Here is a 7103-nt window from a genome sequence, read left to right on the forward strand (position 1 = left end):
CTCTGGGGGGGATTGGGTCATCCTACTCTGTTATTCATCCACAGTCGCTGTAGCAGGACTTTACCTTGGGCGGTGAAGGTTGATATGAAACACAGCGGGTCGTACTGACTTGCCAAGACTTTGTACACATTTGTAGCGGGATTGTTAGAGAAGGGTAAAGATTTTAGTTCGGGAGCCAGGCAGGTATTAACTCTGCCGATATGAAAAGAGAAGGATAGGGATACTGCTACCAGACACACACACGTCAGCAGAGGAGACTGCCTAGAATTGTGCCTGTTTGCTAGATAGCCACTGGAGAGAAAGGATAAGACACACCATATAACCACAAGTCACAGCACAGAGGTATCCCAACCAATAATACCTCATACAGTAATAATAAATAGATAAACTCAGAGGCAATTTCATAGAGGCACCAGACAATAACGAACCAAGTTATTAGATGATTTGCAAATATCTGTATTCCTTACATAGAGTGAAAAGGGAGTTAGGTACATTAATATGTGAGTGTGTAGTTCAAAACAAAAAAGGACTTTAAAAATGCCCCTAAAGTCTCATTGGCCAATACAAAATAAATCAATCCATACAGTTCCAAAAATATAACAAGCAATATACTCAAACCCACACCCCCTTTAATGCAAATGTCAATATCAGTGCATTTACAGTTCCCATCTGCACTGAACAGAAAAAAGTCAGCTCCAGTGTAATGCACTAGAGAGGGAGGGCTATGGTTGTTGCTGTGAACTTCCGGCTTGCAGCATATTTACTTCCTCCTACCTGACAGCTGGTGTGCTCTTAAAGTGGCAGCACGGTGAAGGCTCCGTGCAGGATTTTGCCACACAATAATCAGGGTAAGGCTCTTGTACTCAACTGGTCAACTCAGGCCCAGGGTACCCTGTCTTGGTTTTGTTCGGTCATGACAACCAGAGTTTGGCGCTTTCAGATCGTGCTTCAGGCGGTAGGTGGTCAACTCCAGATAAACGCTTGCTGGCCCACTGCCGTATTTCAGAGCCCCTTGAAGCTAGCAGCTGTCGCATTCTGACCAGTAGTTGTTTGGACTCCTGGATGGTGGGAAGACTTTGTAGACAGTTCAAATCAAAGTTGTCACGTGCGCCGACTACAACAGGTGTAGACCTTACAGTGAAAGCTTACTTACAGGCTCTAACCAATAGTGCAAAAAAAAAGGTGTGTGTGTAGGTAAGTAAAGAAATAAAACAACAGTAAAAAGACATTTGAAAATAAGAGTAGCAAGGCTATATACAGACACCGGTTAGTCAGGCTTATTGAGGTAGTATGTACATGTGGGTATGGTTAAAGTGACTATGCATATATGATGAACAGAGAGTAGCAGTAGCATAAAAAGAGGGGTTGGCGGGTGGTGGGACACAATGCAGATAGTCCGGTTAGCCAATGTGCGGCAGCACTGGTTGGTCGAGCCAATTGAGGTAGTATGTACATGAATGTATATTTAAAGTGACTATGCATGTAAGATAAACAGAGAGTAGCAGGGTGGGGCAGGGGGAGGGCACACAATGCAAATAGTCCGGGTAACCATTTGGTTACCTGTTCAGGAGTCTTATGGCTTGGGGGTAAAAACTGTTGAGAAGCCTTTTTGTCCAAGACTTGGCACTCCGGTACCGCTTGCCATGCGGTAGTAGAGAGAACAGTCTATGACTGGGGTGGCTGGGGTCTTTGACAATTTTCAGGGCCTTCTTCTGACACCGCCTGGTGTAGAGGTCCTGGATGGCAGGCAGCTTTGCCCCAGTGATGTACTGGGCCATACGCACTACCCTCTGAGGTGCCTTGCGGTCGGAGTCCGAGCAATTGCCGTACCAGGCAGTGATGCAACCAGTCAGGATGCTCTCGATGTTGCAGCTGTAGAACCTTTTGAGGATCTCAGGACCCATGCCAAATCTTTTTAGTTTCCTGAGGGGGAATAGGCTTTGTCATGCCCTCTTCACGACTGTCTTGGTGTGTTTGGACCATTCTAATGTTGTTGTTGATGTGGACACCAAGGAATTTGAAGCTCTCAACCTGCTCCACTACAGCCCGTCGATGAGAATGGGGACGTGCTCCTTTTCGTGTAGTCCACAATCATCTCCTTAGTCTTGGTTACGTTGAGGGATAGGTTGTTATTCTGGCACCACCCGGCCAGGTCTCTGACCTCCTCCCTATAGGCTGTCTCGTCGTTGTCGGTGATCAGGCCTACCACTGTTGTGTTGTCAGCAAACTTAATGATGGTGTTGGAGTCGTGTCTGGCCATGCAGTCGTGGGTGAACAGGGAGTACAGGAGGGGACTGAGCACGCACCCCTGGGGAGCTCCAGTGTTGAGGATCAGCGTGGCAGATGTGTTGCTACCTACCCTCACCACCTGGGGGCGACCCGTCAGGAAGTCCAGGATCCAGTTGCAGAGGGAAGTGTTTAGTCCCAGGTTCCTTAGCTTAGTGATGAGCTTTGAGGGTACTATGGTGTTGAACGCTGAGCTGTAGTCAATGAATAGCATTCTCACATAGGTGTTCCTTTTGTCCAAGTGGGAAAGGGCAGTGTGGAGTGCAATAGAGATTGCATCATCTGTGGATCTGTTTGGGCGTTATGCAAATTGGATTGGCTCTAGGGTTTCTGGGATAATGGTGTTGATGTTGCCTCTCTGTACGTCAGATGATAGGTATGACTGCCTTTCAAAGCACTTCATGGATATCGACGTGAGTGCTATGGGTCTGTAGTCATTTAGGCAGGTTGCCTTTGTGTTTTTGGGCACAGGGACTATGGTGGTCTGCTTGAAGCATGTTGGTATTACAGACTCAATCAGGGACATGTTGAAAATGTCAGTGAAGACACCTGCCAGTTGGTCAGCACATGCCCGGAGCACATGTCCTGGTAATCCATCTGGCCTCGCAGCCTTGTGAATGTTGACCTGTTTAAAGGTCTTACTCACGTCGGCTACGGAGAGAGTGATCACACAGTCGTCCGGAACAGTTATCTACATAGGAGTGTAGTACTGAGTTATGGATGTCTTTGTCCAGCACGTTTCTGCAATGTATATGTGGCACAACATGGACTTCAGGTGGTGCCAAAGGGTAAGACTTGCCACTCATCTACATCTGGGGTTTTTTCCTTCTCATTCCCCTCCACAGGAATCTCAGGAGAGAGCGGTCTTTGGGAGGCAGTCGTACCTGGTGAAACATGGACTCGATGTCACCACTGATGGTGACGCCGTTCTGGCGGAATCAGAGGAGCACACTGAGCAAGAATGGTCCCAGGGTGGGTCCAGGGAGGGGGTGTCCATTCTGGGATTATCCTTGGTACAGGAAGGAGTAATTGAACATCATGATGATGAGGGATTTACCAAAAGTCTTTGTTGGGGTCCATCTACTTGATCTGTGTTGAGATGGCAATGTAACCAGCATTGACCAACTTCATTACCTTTTGGTTGTAGATGGTAGCCAACTCAGGTATGCACTCTAATTGCCTCTCTGTACGTCAGATGATAGGTATGACTGTTACCTCGGGGGCATGGATTTGGGGTGTCATATTAATGTGAAGGAGGGGTGTTGAGTAGTGGTCAACCCCATTAATGGAGTCTAGTAAGCACATGGCTTCTGTATCTTGCTTGGATCAAGTGCTCCCTTTCCAGGATGAGAAGTTAATCACATCAATTTGCCACCAGTGAGCGGATTCGAAGGGCAAAGCTACTGAAAGCTCTTGCTTGAATCACCTGGGAAGATTCTGAATGGTTGCTATCTCTCTCAGGACTAGGTGGTGGGGTTGGCCATACTTCTGGTCCAGTGCTGAGGAGTTTGGCTGGGGCTCATTAGCATAAGCCCGGGCCATGTGGCAGGCAGAGACCAAGTGCAGGTGATCCAAGAGGATGTGGTACTTGTACTTCTCCATTTCCTCCTCTGGCAGTAGGTTTGTGAGGGCCATTCTTAACGTTGCAAACTCTTCAGGATCTTCGTGAATGAAGTTGGGGAAGGAATGTTCCTCTATCAGGGAGGAATACCTGGGTCTCTCTTTGGAGCCACTTGTGGGGTGTGAATTGGTACTACTGGGACTAGCCACTGGTCAGACCGTTGGTAGTAGTGAGCAGTAGGCACGTCGAATGCTTGTGAAACTGGTAAAGCTGGTTGGGGTCTACCATACTGCTGAAGGGCAGAAGCTGAAGGGTAGCACACTGGGGGGTTCACCTGAGGTCTCTCTGGGTTCAGGACGTTCTGGGTTTGAGAGGTGGGGACGTTTCGAGGTTCGTGCGCTGGGTAACGAGGCTGACTTGGTATAGGACTTGCATAGGACGGGGTAGGGTAAATCTCTGGGTGGAGGAGGCTGGTATTGATTGGAATAGACTTGAGGCTTTTGGGTAGTAATGCGGTTGTTGGTGAAACTGCACAGTAGGTTGAGAGTTCGGAGTGCCCAGGAGGTCGATAGCGCATGGAAGGCCGGTACACATCAGGTAGGGATGGAGCTTGTGAGGATGCTGATTGTTCAGGCTGAGGGGTTGGTAGCATGTAACCTGTAGGGAGAAGAGACTCCGGTTTACTCTGTGGGGGTTGGGGGGGATATGCTTATTAATAAAAAAAACTATGTGAAGCAAGCCATTACACTTCGTTAATATCATGGCATTGCATTATTATTATTCATGTTATTACTTGAATATGAATGAACAAATTAAGAAATGCCAGGCTGGAGAGGATACGTCGCATTTTTGTATTGACAACATTAATGGAATCAAAATAAAGATAATGTATGCCTACCTTGTCTTTGTCTGTTGGCTTTTCTGCATATAATTTGTTATACAGGTCCTATTTCGACGCACAAAACCATTCAAGCAAAGTCCGATGGGTTTATTCGGATAATGTCACAAACCCTGCTGCTGCGGTCCTTCGTTGGCAGTGGCACTGACATATGTTCGTCAGAGAGGATGGCGTAATGAGAGAAATAAGGTACCCTAAGCTACTGGAAACAGGCCTTTTACAAGATTAAATCATGACAGGAGCATTTCATTCTTATTAAAGAGAGATGGAGTCCAGACATGATATTTTAGGAGATTTTCTGAATAGACATATAGGCCTATGGAAAGAATAAGCGATCTCTCTCTCTCACACACACACTTCCGTAAAGCACCCGTCAATCATGTCAGATACAAGAGCAAATATTTATCCTTTGCTTAAAACTTATTTAAAAACCTAATTTAGGCTTTCCGAAATTAGGCTAAAAGATAATGAATTGACAAGGAAAGTATGAAGGGGACAGCTATGCTATAGTATGAAGCAAATACACGTAACATGTCCATAGACTTTTTATCAGTGGCGCCGATTATCGAGGGGGCGAGTGTTGGAAAGGCTTTTCAAATACTGCGAGGAACTATTATAATTTGAATGGATGTTAAAACAAATATTTACTTTGACTTACTGTGTTGAAGAAAAAAAATTGCTGGGAACTTTCCTACATTTGACATTTGTGAGAAGCAGGTCAGGTTTACTTTATTTACTAGCAAGTTAGCGAGCAATGAAAACATGCGTTGTATAAAAGAAAGTACACACATCAATGTTTTTACTAAAGTTCAATAGCAGATAGGCACTACATACCTGCGCATCTTGGGATTAGCTGGTCAAGCATCAAAGGTCAGTTGGAAAGAGGAGATGTAGAACATTTTAATAGACAAAGTTAGAAAAACAATTGCTTTATAATGATTAGTAAATACTCCCGCTATTAGGTAAAGTTTATCTTCATAAAATAAAGTTATCCTAAAATGAATGTAGGCCTATTTATATGGTTTGATGGTTATTTTATTTTTTCTTCATCCCTAACCGTCAGTTACACGGTAAACGTCACAGCCCTATGCATACGTGGTCTCAATGTCTAAATAGTGACGGCAGGGCTAGTTCTAACTGCAGGACTTGGTGACTAGATAACGGGAGACAAAAGTGAGAGACGATAATGAGTAAAGACACCTGCCTTCCATCTTCGAGGACATGCATTTCCATTGTTAGAGCGGTCACTCTACAGTGTAGACATTGTTAATGTCGTAAATGACTATTGTAGCTGGAAAAAGCTGATTTTTTTTTAATGGAATATCTACATAGGCGTAGAGGCCCATTATCAGCAACCATCACTCCTGTGTTCCAATGGCACGTTGAGTTAGCTAATCCATGATTATCATTTTAAAAGGCTAATTGATCATTAGAAAACCCTTTTGCAATTGTTAGCACAGCTGAAAACTGTTGTACTGATTAAAGCAGCAATAAAACTGGCCTTCTTTAGACTAGTGTTAAGTAAAAAATAAAAGTCTGGGTAGCCATTTGATTGCTTTGGGGTAGAAGCTGTTAAGAAGCCTTTTGGACCTAGATTGGTGCTCCGGTACCGCTTGCCATTTGGGAACAGAGAGAACAGTCCATGACTAGGATGGCTGGAGTCTTTGACAATTTTTAGAGCCTTCATTTGACACCGCCTGGTATAGAGGTCCTGGATGGCAGGAAGCTTGGCCCCAGTGATGTACTGGGCCGTACGCACTACCCTCTGTAGTGCCTTGCGGTCGGAGGCCGAGAAGTTGCCATACCAGGCAGTGATGCAACCAGTCAGGATGCTCTCGATGGTATAGCTGTATAACTTTTTGAGGATCTGAGGACCCATGCCAAATATTTTCAGTCTCCTGAGGGGGAATAGGCTTTGTCGGGCCCTCTTCACGACTGGCTTGGTGTGTTTAGACCATGATAGTTTGTTTGTGATGTGGACACCAAGGAAGTTGAAGCTCTCAACCTGCTCCTCCACAGTCTGTCGATGAGAACGGGGGGCGTGCTCGTTCCTCCTTTTCCTGTAGTACACAATCATCTCCTTTGTCTTGATCACGTTGACGGAGAGGTTGTTATGACCATGCTGTTTAGTCATCTTCTTGATATGCCACACCTGTCAAGTGGATGGATGATCTTGGCAAAGGAGAAATGCTCACTAACATGGATGTAAACAAATTTGTGCAGAAAAGGAGAGAAATAAGCTTTTTGTATATGGTACATTTCTGGGATGTTTTGTTTCAGTTCACGGAACATGCAGCCAACACTTTACATGTTGTGTTTATATTTTTGTTCAGTATAAATATATTTTTTGACCAAGTG

The sequence above is a fragment of the Salmo trutta genome, chromosome 8, assembly GCF_901001165.1.
Source record: "Salmo trutta chromosome 8, fSalTru1.1, whole genome shotgun sequence".
Classification (NCBI taxonomy): Eukaryota; Metazoa; Chordata; class Actinopteri; order Salmoniformes; family Salmonidae; genus Salmo; species Salmo trutta.